The sequence below is a fragment of the Pinus tabuliformis genome, chromosome 8 (assembly GCF_031772625.1).
Source record: "Pinus tabuliformis cultivar Carrire ecotype Pingquan chromosome 8, CPIR1, whole genome shotgun sequence".
NCBI lineage: Eukaryota > Viridiplantae > Streptophyta > Pinopsida > Pinales > Pinaceae > Pinus > Pinus tabuliformis.
In genome coordinates, this window is record NC_142294.1 from 1,551,012,139 (window position 1) to 1,551,034,524 (window position 22,386).

The window sequence follows — 22,386 nt, forward strand, 5'->3', positions numbered from 1 at the left end:
AAGATGCAATTAAGGATAGGAAATGGATAGAAGCTATGGATGAGGAGATCAATGCAATAGAAAGAAACAAGACATGGGATTTAGTTGAGCTACCAAAAGGTAAAGAAGTCATTGGAGTCGAATGGGTCTACAAGACCAAGTGCAATGCTGAAGGTAAGATGGAAAGGCACAAGGCAAAGCTGGTTGTCAAGGGATACAAGCAGCAGTATGGGAGAGATTATGAGGAAACTTTCGCAGCGGTTGCAAGAATGGAAACGGTGAGAGCAGTGTTGTCTATAGCAGCACAAAACAAATGAAAAGTTTACCAAATGGACGTGAAGTCAGCATTCCTAAATGGAGTGTTAATGAAAGAGATTTACACTGAACAACCTCTAGGCTATGAAAAGAAAGGCAAAGAGCACAAAGTGTACAAATTGAAGAAAGCTCTTTATGGGCTGAAGCAAGTGCCAAGAGCATGGTACAGTAGGATAGATTCCTATCTACTAGAGAATGGATTTGACAAATGTGAGGGAGAACCCATTGTCTACGTCAAAGAAAAGGATAGTAAATTGCTAATTGTTGTGTTATATGTTGATGATGTGATTTTTACAGGTAACGATGACCACCTCATTGAACAGTTCAAAACAGTCATGAAAGAAGAATTTGAAATGACTGACATGGGTTTGCTGAGATACTTCTTAGGAATAGAAGTAGATCAAAATGAAAATGGAATTTTTATCTCACAGGAAAAATATGTAAATGAAGTGTTGGAAAGATTCCATATGCAAGAGTGCAAGGCAGCAATCACTCCCACAATAATGGGATTAAAACTCAGCAAAGAGGACAGCAGCAAGGACTTTGATCCTAGTTTGTATAAGAGCATAGTTGGCAGCCTAATGTATTTGACTACAACTAGGCCTGACATAATGTTTGCTGTTAGTTTAATTTCCAGATTCATGGAGAGGCCAAAGGAAGCACATTGGCAGGCAGCAAAAAGAATTCTGAGGTATGTTAAAGGTACTAAAAGGTTTGGCATTTTATATACAATCTCAGAATGTTCAAATTTGGTTGGATACACTGATAGTGATTGGGCTGGAAGTGTAGATGATCGGAAAAGCACTTCCGGTTATGTTTTTCACATGGGTTTAGGAGCCATTTCATGGGCTTCTAAGAAGCAGCCTACTATAGCATTGTCTATAGCAGAGGCAGAATATGTGGCAGCTACAGCAGCAGCATGTCAAGCAGTTTGGATGAGAAGGATGTTGAGGAGCTTAGGCCAAGAGCAGGCAAAAGCAACAATGATTTTTTGTGACAATAGCTCTGTTGTTGCATTATCCAAGAATTCGGTGTTTCATAAGAGAACGAAACACATTGACACAAGGTTTCACTACATCAGAGAATTGGTGAGAAATGGAGGAATTGTTCAACAACATTGCAGGACTCAGGAACAGGTTGCAGACATTTTGACAAAGCCATTGGACCAGAAAAGCTTCGAATTTTTGAGGAAGTGTTTGGGTATGACTGAATGCCCAGTAGTTGAAATTAAAGGGGAGTGTTGAAATATTAATTTCAACCGCACATTTATTGCAGCGTTGTTTTGGCAAAACCACCCAGACTTCCCCGCACCACCTATTGGCAAAAGCGGTATCCGTAAGAAGGGCTCCGAACACCCCGACCAAGTGACACGCGTCCTCAGTACGATTTGAAAACCACCAATCCCCGGCCATTAAACATCGTTTGGCTTGTGTGAGTTTGGTGTGCGAAATGCGTCCGATCAGGTCAACGGACATAGATCTTATTCAACCTGCCAGAACATTAGTTTTTGTTTTTACCGCCGTTTTTATTTAATGTATTTAATGAATTGTCATGGTCTTAGGTAAAAACATTAAATTTTACATACGGCATGTATTAACACATAAAAATTGTATGCAATATAGTTTTGTTGTGTGTGTTGACTTTGTATAATATAACACACGCGATGAAGAAAAGTGCTCGCTGCAGCGAATGAAGAACAAGAGAAATTTGAAAAGAAAATGTAATGTGCACCAACACAAAACTAATGTAAGTCATTTTTTTTGTTCACGGCATATGAAATTTACACAGAGCAGTGTGAATTTTTGAGGGAAAGTAAATTGAAAATGCACAGCAGTGCGAAACAAGAAGTGGGTATGTAATTTTTGTTTTGCTGGAGGGTTTTGTAATACGCATGAGCGTATGATGAAATTGTTTTTACAACAGTAAACTTATGTAAGAATTTCTTATTCTACAGCAGTAAATGTAAAAGGCCTTTTTACAGCAGTAAAATGTGAATGAAGATTTTACACAGCAGTGTAAAAATCATTTGTAAAAGAGAGACAGAGTATTTTGTTTTTGGTGAAAATTTTTGGTGAATCCCTCTGAGTGAGAGGAAGAAAATTGTACCAGACAGTTTATAAATTAATACAAGTTTATTTTGGTTGAGAAACTTTGCTCTGCTCAGAAATTTTTTTAAGCTTCCCTGTGCAAAAGATCCTGTGGCAGAAACAGAGTATTTCCTCTGTTCAATATTTGTTTGAAATTACCAGAAATTTCCAACATATATTCCCTACTAAGGCAGAGACTTATAAGAACCCCACGTGAAAAGTGACCGTCCCTTTACCAATACGCAAACCTAAAGAGAGCCCTGCATCCACATGAAACGTGACTGTCCCCTTACCAATACGCAAACCTAAAGAGATCCCAGCATCCACATGAAACTTGACTCTCCCTTTTCCAATACAGAGCCCTGCACTGCAATCCTGATTCTGATTCCGACGCCCTTTGTTTCGTCAAAGGTTTAAATAGCATGGAAATGATTGAAGTGCAGGGATTTCTTTAGGTTTGGGTATCGGTAATGGGACAAACGAAGTACCGGGGTTAAGGGAAATAGGTGTCACTGCAGAGGAGACCGACTCAATATTTTTTTTGCAAAATGTAGAATTCATCATTTTCCCTTGCGATATTTTTTTTTTTTTTTACAAGTTAAAAGCATACATACATTGATTCACATATATTTTTATTTTTAATTTATTTTTCATTTTTTTTCGGTGAAACTTAGATTTCATCACTTTCCCTCCTGATTTTTTTTTAAAAGATAGGTAAAAACATACATAGTTTTATTAAAAGAGAAGTAGTTCCAGTTGACTTTGGAACCTTTGTTTTTAGTGATAAAAACATTGACTTTCCCATTATGTAGTTAAAGAGGTTTATCAACTATTTTTAGAATAAACTATTTTTTTCCAGCTATGATTGTTGTTATTAACATTATCTCCTTAGTGCTTTTTAAGCTAAAAAGTATGTATTTCAAATCTTTCTAGATGGCTAAATAACTTTAAAAACATTGTCATGTTTAAGATCATTACATACATTTTTACGCCGTAAGGCGTTTCCCTCTGAGATCCATCCCCCATTTTGCCTACGTGTCCTCCTCTGACGCCGTACGATGAGATGTTAGACGATTACAAACACCACAACCGTCGATCAAAAATGTCACTGAGGCGGTCCGGGTAATGAAGAGCGCGGAGTGCCAATCGCCGGTCTGGGTAATGAAGAGCGCGGAGTGCCCATCGCCATTCCAGAGGTAGGGTTTCTCCAATGGTGTTCTCCAGGCGGGCGTCAGGACTTGCCTCCTCTGGATCCCTCAGGAGATTTGAAGATGATGTGACCGCTACCAAATATATCGATCATCCCTGTTGCTGTTTCTAGGGTTAGATCGAACGATCCAGGTGAGCGCAGGTCAGTTCAGGTGTAACTACCCCTGCCCCCTCCACCGTTTCATCGGGTCTTTTGTCATGCATACTCAGCTCTGTAAACCTCTGTTGTGTGCAATATCAAACCCGTGTCCGAATTGACCTTTGTCTCATGCTTGGGGGGCATTTTCATTGTCATTCAGCTTTCCGATTAGCAATTGCTCAGGTTTATCTCTTATTTTTTCGTTCCATGAACCCCTTGGGACTTCTTTTGCAGAATTTCTAGAGAGATTGGTTGTTCGAAATCACTGAGAGGTAATTACTCTTATGTACCCTGGGTTTCTTCTATACATATTTATAAACTTTGGGGTTCGTAACTTCCTCTAACCCTCCATTAAATTTTGTTGCAGGTTTGGTCAAGGAGCCAGATTCCCTTGCTATGCTCGAATACCAAGTTCTCGATGTCGCCGAAGTAGACTTCCACGAACTCCAGTCATCATGGTATTCATATTATTTTCAATCCTCTCTTCTTTTAAACAAGGAAAGGTTATTTTCCATCTTTACGCATTTTCTTAAGGCAAGGTTAATATCTCTCGGTTTCCATTGCGGCATCAGACCATTCACCAAAAGAAGTATTAAGGTAAACAATCCCTTTTTACTCATGTACTGCTTTCATTCCAGGTTGGAATTAGTTTGTTAAATTGTCATTAGCTTTTATTTATAGCTTAGGATCCAGAGGAACTCTGGCTGGTGTACTTATATTGGTTGCTTTCAAATTCTTGACTTTGTACATCCCAGCGCCAGATTCTTACATTGAATCCTTTGCTACCAGGTACTACTTCGATTGTTCCCCTGGTCGACCATCTCGTTAAAGCTTGCTGGCACAAATTTTCTGAGTTCTTATAGCTCGCTACAACTTGTTATTTAATGTTGTAACTCTCAGCATTAGTTGTCAGTGATGTCTAGGCCTTTTCTTATGGCAAGGTTAATATCTCTCGGTTTCCATTGCGGCATCAGACCATTCACCAAAAGAAGTATTAAGGTAAACAATCCCTTTTTACTCATGTACTGCTTTCATTCCAGGTTGGAATTAGTTTGTTAAATTGTCATTAGCTTTTATTTATAGCTTAGGATCCAGAGGAACTCTGGCTGGTGTACTCATATTGGTTGCTTTCAAATTCTTGACTTTGTACATCCTAGCGCCAGATTCTTACATTGAATCCTTTGCTACCAGGTACTACTTCGATTGTTCCCCTAGTCGACCATCTCGTTAAAGCTTGCTGGCACAAATTTTCTGAGTTCTTATAGCTCGCTACAACTTGTTATTTAATGTTGTAACTCTCAGCATTAGTTGTCAGTGATGTCTAGGCCAGAGCTGTTAGGGTTGAATCTCAAATTTCACTTCACGGGAGGTTGCTATGCGCTGTATCATGTCTCGAGTGTTGGACGTGCAAGGAGCCAAAACAGAACTAGAAGAGCAGTTTCACCTCCTTTTTTCACTTCCAGCCACAGGAAAATGCTCTAATATTGTGTAGGTGATTGTGTAGGTAAAGAAGAATGAAGGAGGTGAAATTGTCGTTTCTCCAATTTTAGTGTTCTTCTTTTATACAACAAAGGTCACAGGAAAAAGGGAAGAACGTCAATTTTGGTGTTCATCCCCTTCTCCAAGTCCATCTACCGCTGTCACTATTATGTCTGCTCGAGGAAAAGCTGTCGGCACTCTAAACCACTTTGCTATAGGAGAAGCTGCCGGCACTGCAAACCACTTTGCTATAACAAGACACCAAGCTCAAGAAAGAACATATCCACTGTATCTGCTATCTGCTCTACTTTGTATTTTGCCATTGGCATGTCTACCTGTAATATTAGTGTCTATGTAATACATTGTGATTTCGATGACATCAAGGGACTCAATGAGAAAGCTGTAGTTCTAACTCCTAAACTACTATTTTATGTGTGTTGATTCTTGAATACTCCAATTACCGCTGTCACTATTTTGTCTGCTCGAGGAAAAGTTGTCGGCACTCTAAACCACTTTGCTATAGGAGAAGCTGCCGGCACTGCAAACCACTTTGCTATAACAAGACACCAAGCTCAAGAAAGAACATATCCACTGTATCTGCTATCTGCTCTACTTTGTATTTTGCCATTGGCATGTCTACCTGTAATATTAGTGTCTATGTAATACATTGTGATTTCGATGACATCAAGGGACTCAATGAGAAAGCTGTAGTTCTAACTCCTAAACTACTATTTTATGTGTGTTGATTCTTGAATACTCCAATTTCTTGTATGTTTGATGTAGGAATTAGTTGCATCAATATTAATATTTTGTAAATGTTCTAAATTTTTGAATATATATATATCCTTGTCACATTTCGAATGTTGCTGTGTCCTGTGTTGGACACTCGTATCCACGTCTCTTGCATGTCCCAAGTCCTGGTGTTGTGCGACCTAGAATCCCATGATGAATTGAATCACAGATCCATTTTTAATTTCAAATGAGTAGAATTGAAAGAACATTTGATGTTGAGTCTCTCCAAGTTGTTTGAATCAGTTGTTTTCTTTTGATGCATTGTATACTTGAGATTCAAAGTACTTGAATAAGTTTAAAAAATTTATATGCAGAAATCTTCCAAACTCATCTCTTAAAGGGGTTCTAGCACCAGAATTGGCCCTTCTAGCTTCGCTGCAGACACTGTAAGTGCCTATTACTCAAATGAAGCTTGCACATGAGCCAAGTTTTTGTACAGTTATAAGTTAGTGTAGAAATATGAATATGTTTGCCGAACTGTTGACATGAACAACCTCGAGCAAATTGGTATCTTATGCAGGAACCTTCGTGCAAACAATATCCTGGGTACCATACCGAGAGAACTTGGTCAACTAAAGAATCTACAGAATTTGGATCTGGCTTTGAATTGGCTTAGTGGTGCCATTCCCAATGAAATTGGAAATTTGTCAAACATTGCCATAATGTAAGATAAATCCAATCTGGTGCACTTTGATCGAGCCCAACGCTGGATATTATTAACAAATGCATTAGCATGTCTCCCTTTTGATTATTTTAAATGCACTCGCATAAGTATATACCTTCTTGTGCAGATCCCTGGAGGGCAATAATTTGGCAGGCACCATACCTCCAGAACAGCAGTTGACTCGGTTTTGGGTGCCCATTCCAACAACTTGGGTAAAAGTGAGCTTACAGTTAGCCATTTGAACAAGCTGTTCCCATGGCCAGATTACGCAATTTGAAAACTTAATGTGTAGAAGATCAAAATTCATTCAGTAAATAGCAACTTTGAGCATTGAAATAGATAATAAGAGCAAGAATTGAGGTGGGGTGTGAAAATCCCATAACTTCAAGTCATAGAGCTATTGGCTCTGAGCACCATGGATCCCTCAATTATGAAAAGTATGGAACTAAAGTTAGATAAACTACCCAGCAAAGAAAATTTTCAGGCTCCTGATCTGCGCAAAGCATTCCAAGTAAGTATGCTTTTCTACCCTTGGTACAGACTCCAGAGTAGAACATTGGAGATCTTTAATTTCAAATTTCAATCCCAATGATTTAAGTATTATTTACTGAACCGAGTAGAGAGAATTTCATACTAAACCCACCGCAGTAAATTTTACTTGAAGAAAATGCTGATCCTCCGACTGCTCTGTCTCTTTATATTGATATGGGAATCCCAATTTCTCTCACCTATTAATCTTGATATGCATGCAGACTTTATTCAAAGGCAGATCATTTAGAGAGTTTACAAGTGGAGCTTTGTCCAGGGCCAAGGCTAAAACTGCAGTGGGTCCTTTGGAAACTATCTGGTAACTTTTCTTCATTCATTCTTCGTTTTATTCAGAGACAAGATGAAATGTTTTTAATCTTTTTATTGGAAATTTCAAGTTGCATTATGCAGACAGCATGGTGCTTACTCTATAAAGTCCAAGATCCTACTGGAAGTTACTGCTTAGTAATGGGCAAAATGGAAAGAAAACTCTTTTCTTTTTTTTCAATATCTATTATTCTTAGTATCCATTTAGGGGTTGGGGGTGATGGGAGGAGGGTTCAGTTCCAGACATTTTTTTTCTTCCTGTTCTTACTGTTTTTTAGGTCTTGGGCTTCCTGAAATTTATAAAGCCTTTTATCTTTTGGCAGCAGAAAAGCCATCATTCAAATTAAGTGTGGCTGATTACAAGGAACTAACTAGAGATGATGCAACGCGGAAATGGTCATTTTCTCATGGGGTTGTTAACAACTTGGACTGCTCAAAATGTAAACGTTAGAAATACTGATCGAATCCTCTTGAAACAGAAGTTCCAGCTGACTACGAGAATCCTTGGGTCTGGGAAACCGTGGGTTGTCAGATGAAAGCAAGGGAATTTGGATGGTGGAGGATGAATGCTGGGACGAAAATTACCCACTGTCTCTTCCACAGTGCTATCTCGCTTGACCTCTTCTCAATGTTCATGGGATGCTGCAACCATGGTGGGGTGGTGATGATGCTTCTGCATCATTGAACTTGGTGGGAAAAGGTGCTTTTGAAGTAATCTGACTGTTGACATCCACTTTGAATTTGAAGTCAATATCTCTAAACGTTGTATGCATGGCATTGGATAAAGGTGACAGTTACTTGGAGGCTAATTCTCATTTTGTCGGTGTTTTTTATTACTTGGAATTTTCTGAATTGGTTGGCCTTGGGAATCACTCCTGCTCAGTTAATTTTCTTCTACACTTGTCTCCATAACCCACAGAATTCAAGGCACTACAGTCACAAACAAAATTTTAAGAGTTTCTCATCATTGCTTTTGGAGATTTACATGTGGGTCTGCAGATTTGAGGTGTTTGAGAGCAGATTTGCACAAAGAATTTTAGCAAATTAATGATTATAAGAGCTGATCTGAACATTAGCTTGATGTCCCATCAATTTCTCAGCAGAATTTAGGTGTAACAATTGAATTACAGTAAACTAATTTTCTGATACCAAGTGTCTTTGTTGGTCAAAGTCATTTTTTTTGCACTTTAGATCACATAAGGATCTCTCCTGAGGGCAGAAAAGCACTAGCCCAAAGTGCAGAGGGAGTATACAATAGGTGACAATGTACCCTCCCTAGTTCCCTTTTAATTGGATGGCTTCTAAGCGTTAATTGTACAGAGAACTTGGAACTTGGGAATGTATGGCTTTGTATATGCAACCATTTGCCCTATGAAGCTCTATAGTTGGATCTTCTATGCCTGGCTTCAACCTTGTAAAATTTTGAGCAATCCAATTATTTATCAGGAAAATAACACTTCTCAAACTACATTTCTCTAAAGTTTGTTTACAGAATTTGCAAATCTTATTGCACTCCGAAGTTGCAGGATGCTTTTTTTGCTTTTGTCAAACCTGCAAAGCGCACAAAAATTTCGACCATGTTTTGGCAGGTGCCTAGAACTCACCCACTATGTCACTCTTAAATTGGTGAAAGTCAGTTTGTGTTTCCAGGGAACCTTTATTTTCCCTAGAAAAATGAGGGCAATCAGATGATCATTGTATTTAGTTGCATTGATAATAGAGAGTCAATTTAGAACACAAAAAATAGTGTGCACATTCTAGAGCAAACCACTTTGCTATAACAAGACACCAAGCTCAAGAAAGAACATATCCACCGTATCTGCTATCTTCTCTACTTTGTATTTTGCCATTGGCATGTCTACCTGTAATATTAGTGTCTATGTAATACATTGTGATTTCGATGACATCAAGGGACTCAATGAGAAAGCTATAGTTCTAACTCCTAAACTACTATTTTATGTGTGTTGATTCTTGAATACTCCAATTTCTTGTATGTTTGATGTAGGAATTAGTTGCATCAATATTGATATTTTGTAAATGTTCTAAATTTTTGAATATATATATATATATCCTTGTCACATTTCGAATGTTGCTGTGTCCTGTGTTGGACGCTCGTATCCATGTCTCTTGCATGTCCCAAGTCCTGGTGTTGTGCGACCTAGAATCCCATGATGAATTGAATCACAGATCCATTTTTAATTTCAAATGAGTAGAATTGAAAGAACATTTGATGTTGAGTCTCTCCAAGTTGTTTGAATCAGTTGTTTTCTTTTGATGCATTGTATACTTGAGATTCAAAGTACTTGAATAAGTTTAAAAAATTTATATGCAGAAATCTTCCAAACTCATCTCTTAAAGGGGTTCTAGCACCAGAATTGGCCCTTCTAGCTTCGCCGCAGACCTGTAAGTGCCTATTACTCAAATGAAGCTTGCACATGAGCCAAGTTTTTGTACAGTTATAAGTTAGTCTAGAAATATGAATATGTTTGTCGAGCTGTTGACATGAACAACCTCGAGCAAATTGGTATCTTATGCAGGAACCTTCGTGCAAACAATATACTGGGTACCATACCGAGAGAACTTGGTCAACTAAAGAATCTACAGAATTTGGATCTGGCTTTGAATTGGCTTAGTGGTGCCATTCCCAATGAAATTGGAAATTTGTCAAACATTGCCATAATGTAAGATAAATCCAATCTGGTGCACTTTGATCGAGCCCGACGCTGGATATTATTAACAAATGCATTAGCATGTCTCCCTTTTGATTATTTTAAATGCACTCGCATAAGTATATACCTTCTTGTGCAGATCCCTGGAGGGCAATAATTTGGCAGGCACCATACCTCCAGAACAGCAGTTGACTCGGTTTTGGGTGCCAATTCCAACAACTTGGGTAAAAGTGAGCTTACAGTTAGCCATTTGAACAAGCTGTTCCCATGGCCAGATTACACAATTTGAAAACTTAATGTGTACAAGATCAAAATTCATTCAGTAAATAGCAACTTTGAGCATTGAAATAGATAATAAGAGCAAGAATTCCCATAGCTGACCAATCTCATAGACAATCAGTGAAACCAGTGCAACCAGGACCTCCCTCAAGCCAAAGAAGAAGTGGATCATTTGCTGGATTACTTTCTGACTTCACAGAATAGTAGAAAAGTTCTCTTCCATTGGCCTCACTAACTGTCACATACCTGCATGAATATGAAGAAAACACAAAGACTTTCATGCAGTTAATTGTTCATCCAATAGAATATAAGAGTGGTAGAATCACATCTGTAAGCACTCCATATAACAATTTTCGCTCCTAGTCTTTTACATATTTTGAACTCTCCATGCAACAATTTTGACTTTAATATTTTTTAGCTTCAATTGTCACCAAATTTATTAAGTATCCATAGGAATTAAACTTTGTTCAAACATATTCACAGTCTGTGCATAACAATTAGATATCTGTATATCTTTTATGTTTTTCTGTCTTTCTTTGTCATATAAGCATGCACTCTACAAGCTATGAACATTCTACAAGCTATGAACTCTTTGGTTATGTTCTTAATCTTTGCATAAGTACACAGCTAATTGTTTATTTACAAACAGGGGCAAATTCATGCATGCTATTTTTGAAAATTTTTGAAAATGACTGTGTTAATGAATAAATATTCTTTCCAGTGAAAAATCTGGCACTTTGAATTTGTTACTTTCAATTATTGTTACATTTGAACATGAACTTTATTCATGAATAAATATACTTTACCTTGGATAGATATGGCACTTACCCAGCATATATCTCATAACTAATATTGCCATGATATCCTGGAAAGGACTCCACTCTGGCATTTGCAGGTGCTGCCTTGCAAGTCAGCTGAAGTGAGGTGATAATTAGAGATATAATTACATGGGTAGTGAATAAATTAACCACAAATTGCATGGACTTCGTCAGGGAAGACATTGTTATGGAAATACACCCAACCTCACTTCAATTAAAAAGAAAACCGTGTGTCTATACATGTATATTTCTCGAGTGCACTTCTAATAGGCCTCGAAATGTTTTGATATATATGGACAGTTCATTAAAGACAACGATAATTCTTATTTAAAATGATTCAGTTATTTTCATGACTCATTTGAACATTTAAAGATTATGTCAAATCGTACGTATCTCTATCAGTGTGAATATCCTCAGGCTAAGTCAACAGAATATTTTCTACATTGCCCCTTCAAGATGATCAAACGTTATCTTCTCTACCTGCCATTCATTTCAGCCCGCCAGCCGGTGTAAAGACTTCTTGTATCCATGTAATGCCTGGAAAATAGCATCCACGTCCATATCCTGGAGCTTATCTGATTGCCGATTTTCTGAATATTTGGCAATTGGATGGACAACGATATGGGCACGGTTAAAAATTTCACGGTTTTTATGTCCGCCTGATTATTAAATATTTGGGGAATCTGCAATCCAGATAAAACACTTAGTCAAAAATTTGACTGCGCCTCCAAATATTTGGGGATTCTGTAATCGAAATAAAAAATGCTGTCAAATATTTAACTGCTCCCCTAAATATTTGGGGAATCTGCAATCAAGATACCATACAAGGCTGTACCCAAATCCAAAAGTGAGAAGACTAATTAAGTTGTTGGAAAGAGGATCCACAGTTGGATATTTATGCCATGGGATGTTAGGCAAGCTACATAATTTCTGATAACCAGTTCCTCATTTTTCAGATTTCATAGTTGGAAATCATGTTTTGTCTTTGTATCGAAATGAATGGCACTGAGTGCTATGAATTTCACCTAGAGTACTCAGAAGCATTTTGAATACATTGGTGTTTCATCTAGAGTGTAAGTACTCGGTACAAGTAAAGTTAGCTTCATGTTCTCACCCATAATGTTTGCCTGGTTCGTGACCAACATCATGATAGGATAGTGTAATATTGTGAAATATTATCCTAGAGCATTCAAGGCATTCAACCCATATTATATAGCAAAGTACTCAGTACAATTAAAGTTAGCTTCATGTTCTCACCCATAATGTTTGCCTGGTTCGTGACCAACATCATGATAGGATAGTATAATATTGTGAAATATTGTCCTAGAGCATTCAAGGCATTCAACCCATATTATATATACTATTACTTTCATGAATATCACTAATAAGGATGGGTGATGCTTGTAGGTTTAGTCTTATGTATAACAGGTATTGATTATTCGCATGATGATATGTGTCTCATTTTATCATATAGTATACTTGGAACTGTTTTCTAACTGAATTGATAAATCCATACCAATGATTTTCTCAAACAAAATTCGTAACTTCATCCCAATTATTTATGTTAAAGCTATACAAATAGAAACACTAACATCAGTGCTTTGTTCTGGCTGGATCCAGTGCGGAGGCCATGTTTGCAGACTTCGCCCATTTCAACAGGAAATCAATCCAGGTCCAAGCTATATGTCAAGGACATAATTATTAGTATTTCATCATACCTGCGTGCTTCACCCTCAAGTTTTAGTACCATAATGAGAAATTTGGGTTTTTCATTGCAGCTTGCTTTCTGTGTGTTGGTTTACCCATCTCTGCTTATCACATATACGAGACAAGTGACTTATTTGATAGAAAACCCAGGGGACATAGGCTCTACATTTTACAAAGCAATACTACAGCCCGTGTATTGGTTAATGTTCATTGTTGCCACTTTAGCAGCCATTGTAGCCAGTCAAGCATTGATTACAGCAACATTCTCAATCATAAAACAGTCCATGGCTCTTAGCTGCTTCCCTTGATCTTATTTTCCACCACAGGGATGAAAAATGTTGCCTTATTTAATATCATAATGTACTGATATTCAGTATATAATGAAAATTCTAAGCATTTACCATGTTTTAAATATGCATTCATTTTTAAATTTATGGAATTTATGGTAGATTATCTACGTATGAATCATGATTTGAAATCTTGGCATTGTAGAAGAAGAATACCAAAGTTTTGTGATTTTTAGGTTATCATTAGATAGCAAAAGATGGACAAGATATTACAATGTGTTTTTAAATTATGTTTTGGAAGAGATAAAAGTTTTGATAGCGTTTTCAATTTACTTCAGTTTTGACAGTGGATATGTCAGCTTGGCTATATGGAGATAATTAGAGCTATTTAATACTACTCATTGTTTGGTGAATTTGAGATTCAAAGTTTGTCTACCAAATGTTTTACAACAAATTGACAACATTGGCTAGCTTGCTGCTTGAATTCGCATCAGCTCTTGAAATGTCACCACTTATGAATTACCAACGGAGAATAATAGCATATATATGGTTAGATATTTTATTTTTCTTACTTAAATTGTTACTGGTCTTGATGGTGTTGTTTTGTTTGTGGCGAATTTTAAGAAGAATTGATCACGCTCCTTTGGAAGTGCCAGCCCTTGATGCTCAGTTGTGATGTAAAATATAGGAAGATAGAAACCTTTGCATTGTTGTATTGATAATATGTTGTTTTTATTGACTTTTGGGGCTTGGAAAAACTTGTTTCCTTCACTGGTGGGAATATTAGAACGATAATCTATGACAAATAGTGCACGGGACATCGTTTACACAAAATATTTTGCTTATACTACCCTTCACTCTGTTTTTTGCTATCTTTGAAGGCGTTTATCTATCATCTGTATTGAATAAGGTACCACAAGGAGGTTGGTGTCCCTTCCTAATTGCAACAATTTTTCTGACCATCATGTTCTCTTAGAACTATGGAAGGCAGAAAAGTATAAATATTTAGCACGGAGAAAACTCAGCATAGAAGGTTTGAATGGATTGCTTGCGAGGGTGAATTCACGTGTACCATGAATTTGTTTCTTTTGCAGTAACCTTATTTTTGGCATGTTGCTATTCTTCCACACACTACTATTACTTACCCATATTCAAAACACACATCACTAATAGTTTCAAGTGTAACTCAATATCATCCACCCTTGCATTCAACAATGTCCATTCACATGTCATTATTCTTCTACACACTATTATTTATAAAATATCTATATTCAACATACACATAACTAACAATTTCAATTGCAACTCTTTATCATCCACCCTTGCTTTCAACAATGCCCATTCACATGTCCCTATTCTTCCACACTTTATGCCTTACGGCATTTCCTTTGCAACATTAGGTGCAAATGCTAGTTATTCATAACTTCGAAAAAAAGAAAAAGCTTCATATTTTAATGACTCCATTCTCCATCTATGAGGACTTGATCTTTTCCGGCTCCATGATACACTCTTCTTATGAGAGGTCATTAGCTAACTGATTTTGTTCTCTATATATGTGAGAGAAGGAAATCCTCTTGAATACCATGAGCTTTAACATGATATTTTCATCAAATTAGAAATCGATACTCAAAAACACAATTCCCCAAGACCTAATCAATAACTACTTTAGAATCTGTGAGGATATCAATCTCTCCTCTATTTGATATCTTCTATTAATATCCTCTATTTCAAACCACTTGTTACAAAAAAATGACTACCACACGGCCATTGGCTCCTCTCTATTATTAGTAACAACTCCACTATCCCTTTCATGAACATCCCATTACCAATACCCAAACTTAAAGACATTCCTCGAGTGAAATCATAATCAACAGGTTTAAGTATTGGTAATGGTAATTATTAATCCCTTTCATCAAAGTTTCAATATACTCGAAATGGACTGAAAAAACTATAAAACTGAAAGGGATGAAAAGGATTATGCAGGAGGAGAGAATGGCGGATAAATTGGAATATGGGATGGACTCCTTAAGCTTTAACAACAATTATAATTATCAATCGATAGAGAGAGATTTGATCCATGTGGATCTTGGTTCATCAAGAGTAAGATGGATCTAGGACACTTTCATTTCACCCTTTAAATAATTCCACATGAATACTATCGGTAAATACCATGGGTTATCATACCATGGGCCTATACCATGAGCGAATACCATGAAGTTATTTTTATTTTAACTTAATTTTTTTTATTATTTCTAGTTTAATTTTGTAGTAAAAATGTTTTGAGTTCAGTTTACATTTATTTTTAGGGTTTTATATTGATATTTAACTAAGGGTCAAGAGGATCATATCTCTTTTCACTTTAAAAATGGTTTTGGGCCCTTGGTAGATATACATATTAATTTAATATTTTTATTTGAGTAATAGAAATAAATATTAAAGAATCTCATTTGATATCCTACTTTCTTAATGTCTCATAGACCATATTGGTTTTAGTAGACATTAATAGTCATCTTAATTTATTTTTAATTTTTTAGTTTTATTTTACTTTTATGTAATTTGACCTAGTCACTAATGTTGTGGTTGAGCTGGCATGAAGCGAACAACCATTTCTAGTCACAAATACTTTGTGGACATAGTGATCTAGGACCATGAACCACATAGAAAAAAAACATGTCAACCCTACATAGCTAGAGAGTACCTCTCCACACAATTATTGACTGTTCAAACGATAAATATTGACCTTAAAACACAATGTAGTTAATGAGTGAGAGTGTATCTTGGTGACTTGATTAGTTATGTTTGTTTCTTCTTGGAAGCAACTTAAGTCACTTGAGCTTTCCCCATCCACCATCACTTTTCATTCTTGGGATGGTCACTCCTCCGAGCCTCTTGGAATGTATTACAATTTTCCAGTGACTCTTGCACGCAAGACTATTCATGTCGACATTGAGGTTATTGATGCCCCTCTAGATTACAATATTCTCTTGGGTCATAGTTACACTTATGCCATGTCAATCATCACATCTATGGTTTTCTGCAAGGCGTGCTTCCCCCATGAAGGGAACATCATCACCATCGACCAGTTGACATACTACGAGTCGACATCCTTCACCTCCCCTGAGTCCATTTTCTCATCAATGTCTGACAAGCACCAGTATCCCTTTCACTAGTGTCTCAGCTGAATTATACAAATATTCCTCCTTATCAGGTTCTTTCTCCGGTCATCCCCCTCTTATTTCTCAATCTAGCTCTTTGAGTGTTTTCATGTTACAAGCGTCACAATCTTCTCAAAACTAGCCTAGTATATTTGATCTGCAACTAGCTTCTCAGCACCACAAGGGTACCATCCTATCTAGATCCACCCCCAAGACCTCCTTGTTTTGTGGGTGCCTCCTTTTTGTTCCCACCAAGAACCATTTCTCTACGTCTCAAACATCGAGGAATTGTTCTGTTAGGACATTACCCTACCGGATAGATACCTGTCTTGTTTCCTCCACAGGGAATCTTTTTTATCCCTCTCAAGGGTTCAATGGTCCTCCCCAACATGACTTTGGGGATCCTAGTGACCATATCATGCTTTGACCATAGTTCAACTCCTCCCTACAACCTCTATAACTGCTCCATTTCCATCGCCACCTCAATAAGAACCCACTCTTGTTGTGAAAGCATCGAGAAAGGGGGGCAAAGCCAAGAAAAGGGAGCGTAAGGATAAGGCTCCCAAAACACCTCCAGCTCCTAAAGCTCAAAATCCACCCCCTCCATGCAGTGTGTGTGAGGCTGTTGGGCATGCCACCAATAAATATCTTGAGCTTCTCGTCTCAAACATTTAGTTCATGAAACATTCCTTGAGTCAGAGATTCCTAAGGTCCAAGTTACCTTACTGGGACTAGCCAAGAAGCTCAAAACATTAGACAAAAATCACCCTTATGCCTTGTGTGATCATTATTCCCATTGTTGCCCTCGTCTCATTGAATTTCAAGATTGGCTTCAAGCGGTTTGTGAATACGAGGCCACTCGTAGTCAATCGTCTACTCCTCTACTTATGGATTCTTGTACCCCTAGTGTACCAGAACAAGGGGACTCTGATCCTACCATTGTGATCCCTCCCCCCAATGTCGAGATGATGGAACGACCCATATCCTTTACCTGTCATCATTCTTGAGTTCATCATAGACAAAACATTCTGAGGTTTCTGCATGCGCCTCTATCGAACCTCCTTCGTCGGAAGCCCAAGTCTCAACGTCAATAGATTTTCCATTTACTAGCTCATCGTCTACCAGTTCAGATGATGCATATGTGAACCTTGTTTCTCAGCATGATGCATGGGGTACTCCTACCGCATCATGTAGTTAATCTTCGTCCCACTCGCCCATCTTTCATTCTGATGGGGACATCATGGAAGCTATGTCTACCACCGATTAACCTTGCACTTAATTAAGGGTATATATTTTCTGGAGGATTTTGAAGGCCACCTCCTTCCTAATTCTTCTAGTGCACTCTACCTGAAGAAATTTCACTCATAGAATATCCCATTGGTTTGCATTTTTTTATTTCTATAATGTAATTAGGTAGGTTGCTTCATCTCATTTGTTGTCTTTTGTGCCTTTCATATGGATCCATCATCCACACCATGTATCGGTTATGGCGATGATCCAAGTCATTTCACCAGGAATCTAGCCTCGACAGCATGTGCCATTTTTACTCCCTTGCAGACGTTAGTCCATTCAAACATTGTGTGCATTAGATTTGCCACCAATAACTAGGCTGGATATGATGCAATGACAGGTTTTTTAGTCAATTCCCTTCCCCATCGCATCCTTCATCTTCATGTTCATTTAGATTCCTTGCTACTTTTCATGCAATTGAATGGTGTGTATCATGTGCATAACCAAGTCTTATTTAGAAAATATCTACGAGTTAAGTTGTTGGTGCGTGAGTTTCAAACCATCACTTTTAGTCATGTTCCTAGAGACCAAAATAACTATGATTCAGATTTAAAAAGGAAAACAACTAATTATAGAGATAACCATAAACACAGATATGCAATGGAAATAATACTTCATTTCATTGATGTAAAATACTGAAATATGCTTACAAACAATAATGGAAATAAACCAGCTAGGGCGATGGTAGCTTATCTCTAAGAAGAGATGTGGCAGCTACATGGCTCTGAACTATGTTACAATGAGGCTTGAAGGCCTATTTATTGTTGAGAAACAATGGAAAATCCTTCACATCGCAAAACCTAACCCTAGAAGATGAAAGCTAAATTGTGGGCCTCGTTGGGTAAATTGGTACATCAATTTCTTGGGGTCGTAACTTTGGCACTTGATCTCCATTTGACGCGTACAATAGCTCGTTAGAAAGATCTATCCAAGAGCTATAATTTTGGGAAGAGCAACATGGTCCATGGACCCATGGACCCATGTTGCTCCTAGATTTCCCAAAAAACATCGTTTAGGGCCTTAAAACGACCCCAGAAGTTCAGGACCCGAAACACTGTTAAAATAGTAAATTGTGCTACAATTAAGGAAATTGAAAAGATGAAAGAAATAGTTTTGGGGGTCCAAATGGGATAGTTGGGTGACCACCAACATCCACGTGGATCATTCCTCCCCCCTTAGGAAGCAATGGTCCCCATTTCATTAAGTTCCTCCATCTGCTGAACTTGGTCCCTGGGGAGCTGTTTTGCAATCTCGGAACTATCTAGTAAAGGTGGGAAGCATGGTCGAGGGCCGTACACATTAAACACTTGGTGCAGGAGAAGGAATGGAGGAATACTATGCTACAAAGCATTATTTCCCACAGCCTTAGTAATGGTGTAAGGACCATGTCGGCGTCGTCGGAGCTTTTGATGGGCTCTTGTAAGGCATTCTTTCTGCAAATGCAACCAGACTTTGTTTCCCACCTAAAGATTGTGTGTTACCCTTGTTGGTGAGGAGAAGTTGTTTCTGTGTTCTATCATGACCGTATTCCTTTGCTGCTGCTGCTGCGTAGAGGAACCCTTCACGAGGGTCATGGATGTGGTGACGATCTTCCCCTTACTTTTGGAGCGAACTAGACAGATGAATTTCCTAGTCTGGGAGATAAGCTTGCTACCTTTCTTAGAAGTGATCAAAGAGGTGGTGGTAGGTGGCGCTACCTCTGGTATCCTGTATAATGAATTACACTAAGAAATAATGACAACGCGAGGCCTTGACTCATACACAACATGTCACCTCCACAAGTATGGTTGGCCTAATAGTACATCACAAACATCCAGAGGTGTAACATCACACAATACCTCATCTGTGAAGGGTTTGATGTTGTAGGGAAGGTGGCACTGCTAACAAACTTTGAGATCTCATCCTTCATGAAGCCACCTGATACTGTACGACTGTGGGTGTGGTGTAGTCAGTAGGCCCAAATTCACAACCTCTACTGTAATGAGGTTCTTTTGGCTACCACTGTCGACAATGAATAGTAGCGGCAAACCCTTCACCCACATCTGTGAGTGGAAAAGACATTCCCCCTCCTCTAGATCTTCGGACTCATTTTTCTGGATCCTGGCGGTGGCAACAGTGGTGCTAGCATCCACACCAATGATCTGCTTCCCTTTTCCACTCCCCTTGTCGGGTTTTGGCTCAGGGTTGGAACATGTATATGATTTAGAAGCCTTCAACTCGGCCACCAGTGACCTCTTGGTCCGACACTCACTTGTGTTGTGAGAGGGGCTCTTGTGGAACTCACACCACTTTCTGTTGAAAAATGGGCAACAAGAAATGCTAAATTTAGAATGTGCTAAAAATAGACCTGCTAAAAATAGCATGTCTAAAAATAGCAGTTAGGCCAGTGCGGTCATTGGCCATATTGGGTGAGAGGTGAAATTGCTAAAAATAGAAAGTTTTAAAAATAGCATTTCTGGGTCCCTTCCTATTTATAGTAGTCCCTAGTCTATCTATAGGAAGTAAAATTAATTTTTGTCTTAACAGTAGTTGGAAATATTAATTAATTAATTTAGTTGAGTTAATTAGTTAAGGAAATTCGAATTTGAAGTCTTTTTGAGCATGCACATGAGTTGTCCCTCTGATTGATGAATTTATCCTTAATTTCCTCCACTAATTGAGGGAATAAGTATGAGTTCTATAATGAGAGAATCAGTTCACTTAGTTCTAACTAGTCATGTTTAGTTAGATTATTTTAACAAGTTGCTAAAATAATAAAATATAGTTTGTTAATGCTTGCATGCATGTGACAACTATTATTTCAGATAACTGAGAATTCGCTCATGGATAACTGTTGCATGTCAGTTCTGTTAGAGACCCAGTTGAGATCAGATGTGGGACAATGTACTATCAGATGCTTGGATATTTCTAGTAAGTATTCCTTGCATGGAGAAGGATCTATTATAGGAGATTGGAGGACTTGTGGCCTATATATTGAGGCCTAGGTATTCCATGATTTTCAACTTCTAATTGAAGATCATCAGAGTACAGAGAGAGAGGGATAGCTATTGAGCTGATTCTTTTTGTATGTTGAAGAGGATTTCCACTTGATTGATAATACATGGTTGGGGTTTTATGTTGGTGCTTTCCCCTAGATATATCTTGTGTTATGTGTGATTATTTCTCTTGATCAGTTATGCATGTTTCTACTTGATGTTGCTTATGAATTTGATTATGCTTCCGCTTAATGTTTTGTAGAAGTAGAACAAGTATTATTCTTTAGGACATTGCATATATTGGTTTGTTCTATGGGTGAAATTTATACACTTTCCTATGTCCCTTTTCAACTTCGTGGTGTTGTTCTTTTCTTGTTGCTTCAATAGGTTGTCTTCGGTCACCCCGCCTTGGCTTTGTCCTTTGGTCTTCAGATTTGCTGATCCAAAGTCTCGCTTCTTCTGTTTGAACTTTTTCTCGATTTTGACAACGTATCGATACACCGTGCTGAGTGAGGAGATGTTTAGGAACTCCATCTCTTCTTGGATGTATCTGTGTAGGCAGCTGTGGTATTTGAGTACCATATGCAGATCAAAATCTTTGATACCCAACTGTGTGCGAAGGGTATGAAAAATTTTAGTGAACTCTAGCACATCTTGGTCGCTTCCCTGTTGCAACGTGGTCCACTTTATGTATTTGTCCTCTTAGCTTTTGACAGGGTAGTACTGCTCCTTGATGGCATCCTGAAATGAATCCCAAGTGGGTGTAACTGAAAATAGTGAGTTGGTGCTTTCATCCTTCTACTTGTAGTAGGTTTCCCACCAGTCCTTGATTGGGGGGGCTACCTTGAGAAGAGCGAAAACAATCTTTTCCCGACTTGAAAATTCATGAACAGAAAAATACCCATCTAGCAGATTTAACCATTTATCTACAACATTTGCGTCTATTTGACCCTCAAAGATGGGGATTTCAAAATTAACTTGTACCTTAAACGATGTCGTGTTTCTAGAGTAGCTGTTGGAAGTCGATGCGTTGCTTCTAGGTAGTCGTTGAAGGATCTGTGCAACGCTATCCATCATCGCATTCCTTTACCACTTGAGGGCTTCTTCAAGCAAGATTTTGATACGATTTCCTAACCCCTCATCTTTCTTTTCATCAGCCATGGGAGGCCGTCGGGATTTGCGAGGCTGGTCTTGCAAAGGTTCAACCAGTTCAAGCCCTAACTCCTTATATCTCAACCTCGTTGGGGACATGCAAAGAAAAACAGAGAAAAAGTAGATCGCTCTGATACCACTGATCCAGATTTAAATAGGAACACAAAAAATTACAGAGATAACCATAAACACAAATATGCAATGTAAATAATACTTCATTTCATTGATGTAAAATACTGAAATATGCATACAAACAATAATGGAAATAAACCATCTAGGGCGATGGTAGCTTATCTCTAAGAGGAGATGTGGTGGATACATGGCTCTGAACTGTGTTACAATGAGGCTTGAAGGCCTACTTATTGTTGAGAAACAATGGAAAACCCTTCACATCCCAGAACCTAACCCTAGAAGATGAAATGACAAATTATGGGCCTCGTTTGGGTAAATTCGTACATCAATTTCTCGGGGTCGTAATTTTGGCACCCGATCTTCATTTGATGCATACAATAGCTCGTTAGAAAGATCTATCCGA

General features: G+C 38.1%; 2 long non-coding RNA genes across 2 annotated transcripts; both read left to right on the forward strand.

Annotated features, from left to right (window-relative positions):
- The first annotated feature begins 3,683 nt into the window (after positions 1-3,683).
- On the forward strand, positions 3,684-7,919 carry LOC149241846 (uncharacterized). Its single transcript, XR_016245659.1, has 6 exons — positions 3,684-3,732; positions 3,964-4,001; positions 4,097-4,187; positions 4,671-4,728; positions 7,417-7,511; positions 7,843-7,919. It is a non-coding gene; the product is annotated as an uncharacterized LOC149241846 (long non-coding RNA).
- Positions 7,920-8,018: 99 nt separating this feature from the next.
- On the forward strand, positions 8,019-10,913 carry LOC149241847 (uncharacterized). The gene is made up of 3 exons (XR_016246598.1): positions 8,019-8,306; positions 9,852-9,922; positions 10,057-10,913. It is a non-coding gene; the product is annotated as an uncharacterized LOC149241847 (long non-coding RNA).
- Positions 10,914-22,386: the final 11,473 nt, after the last annotated feature.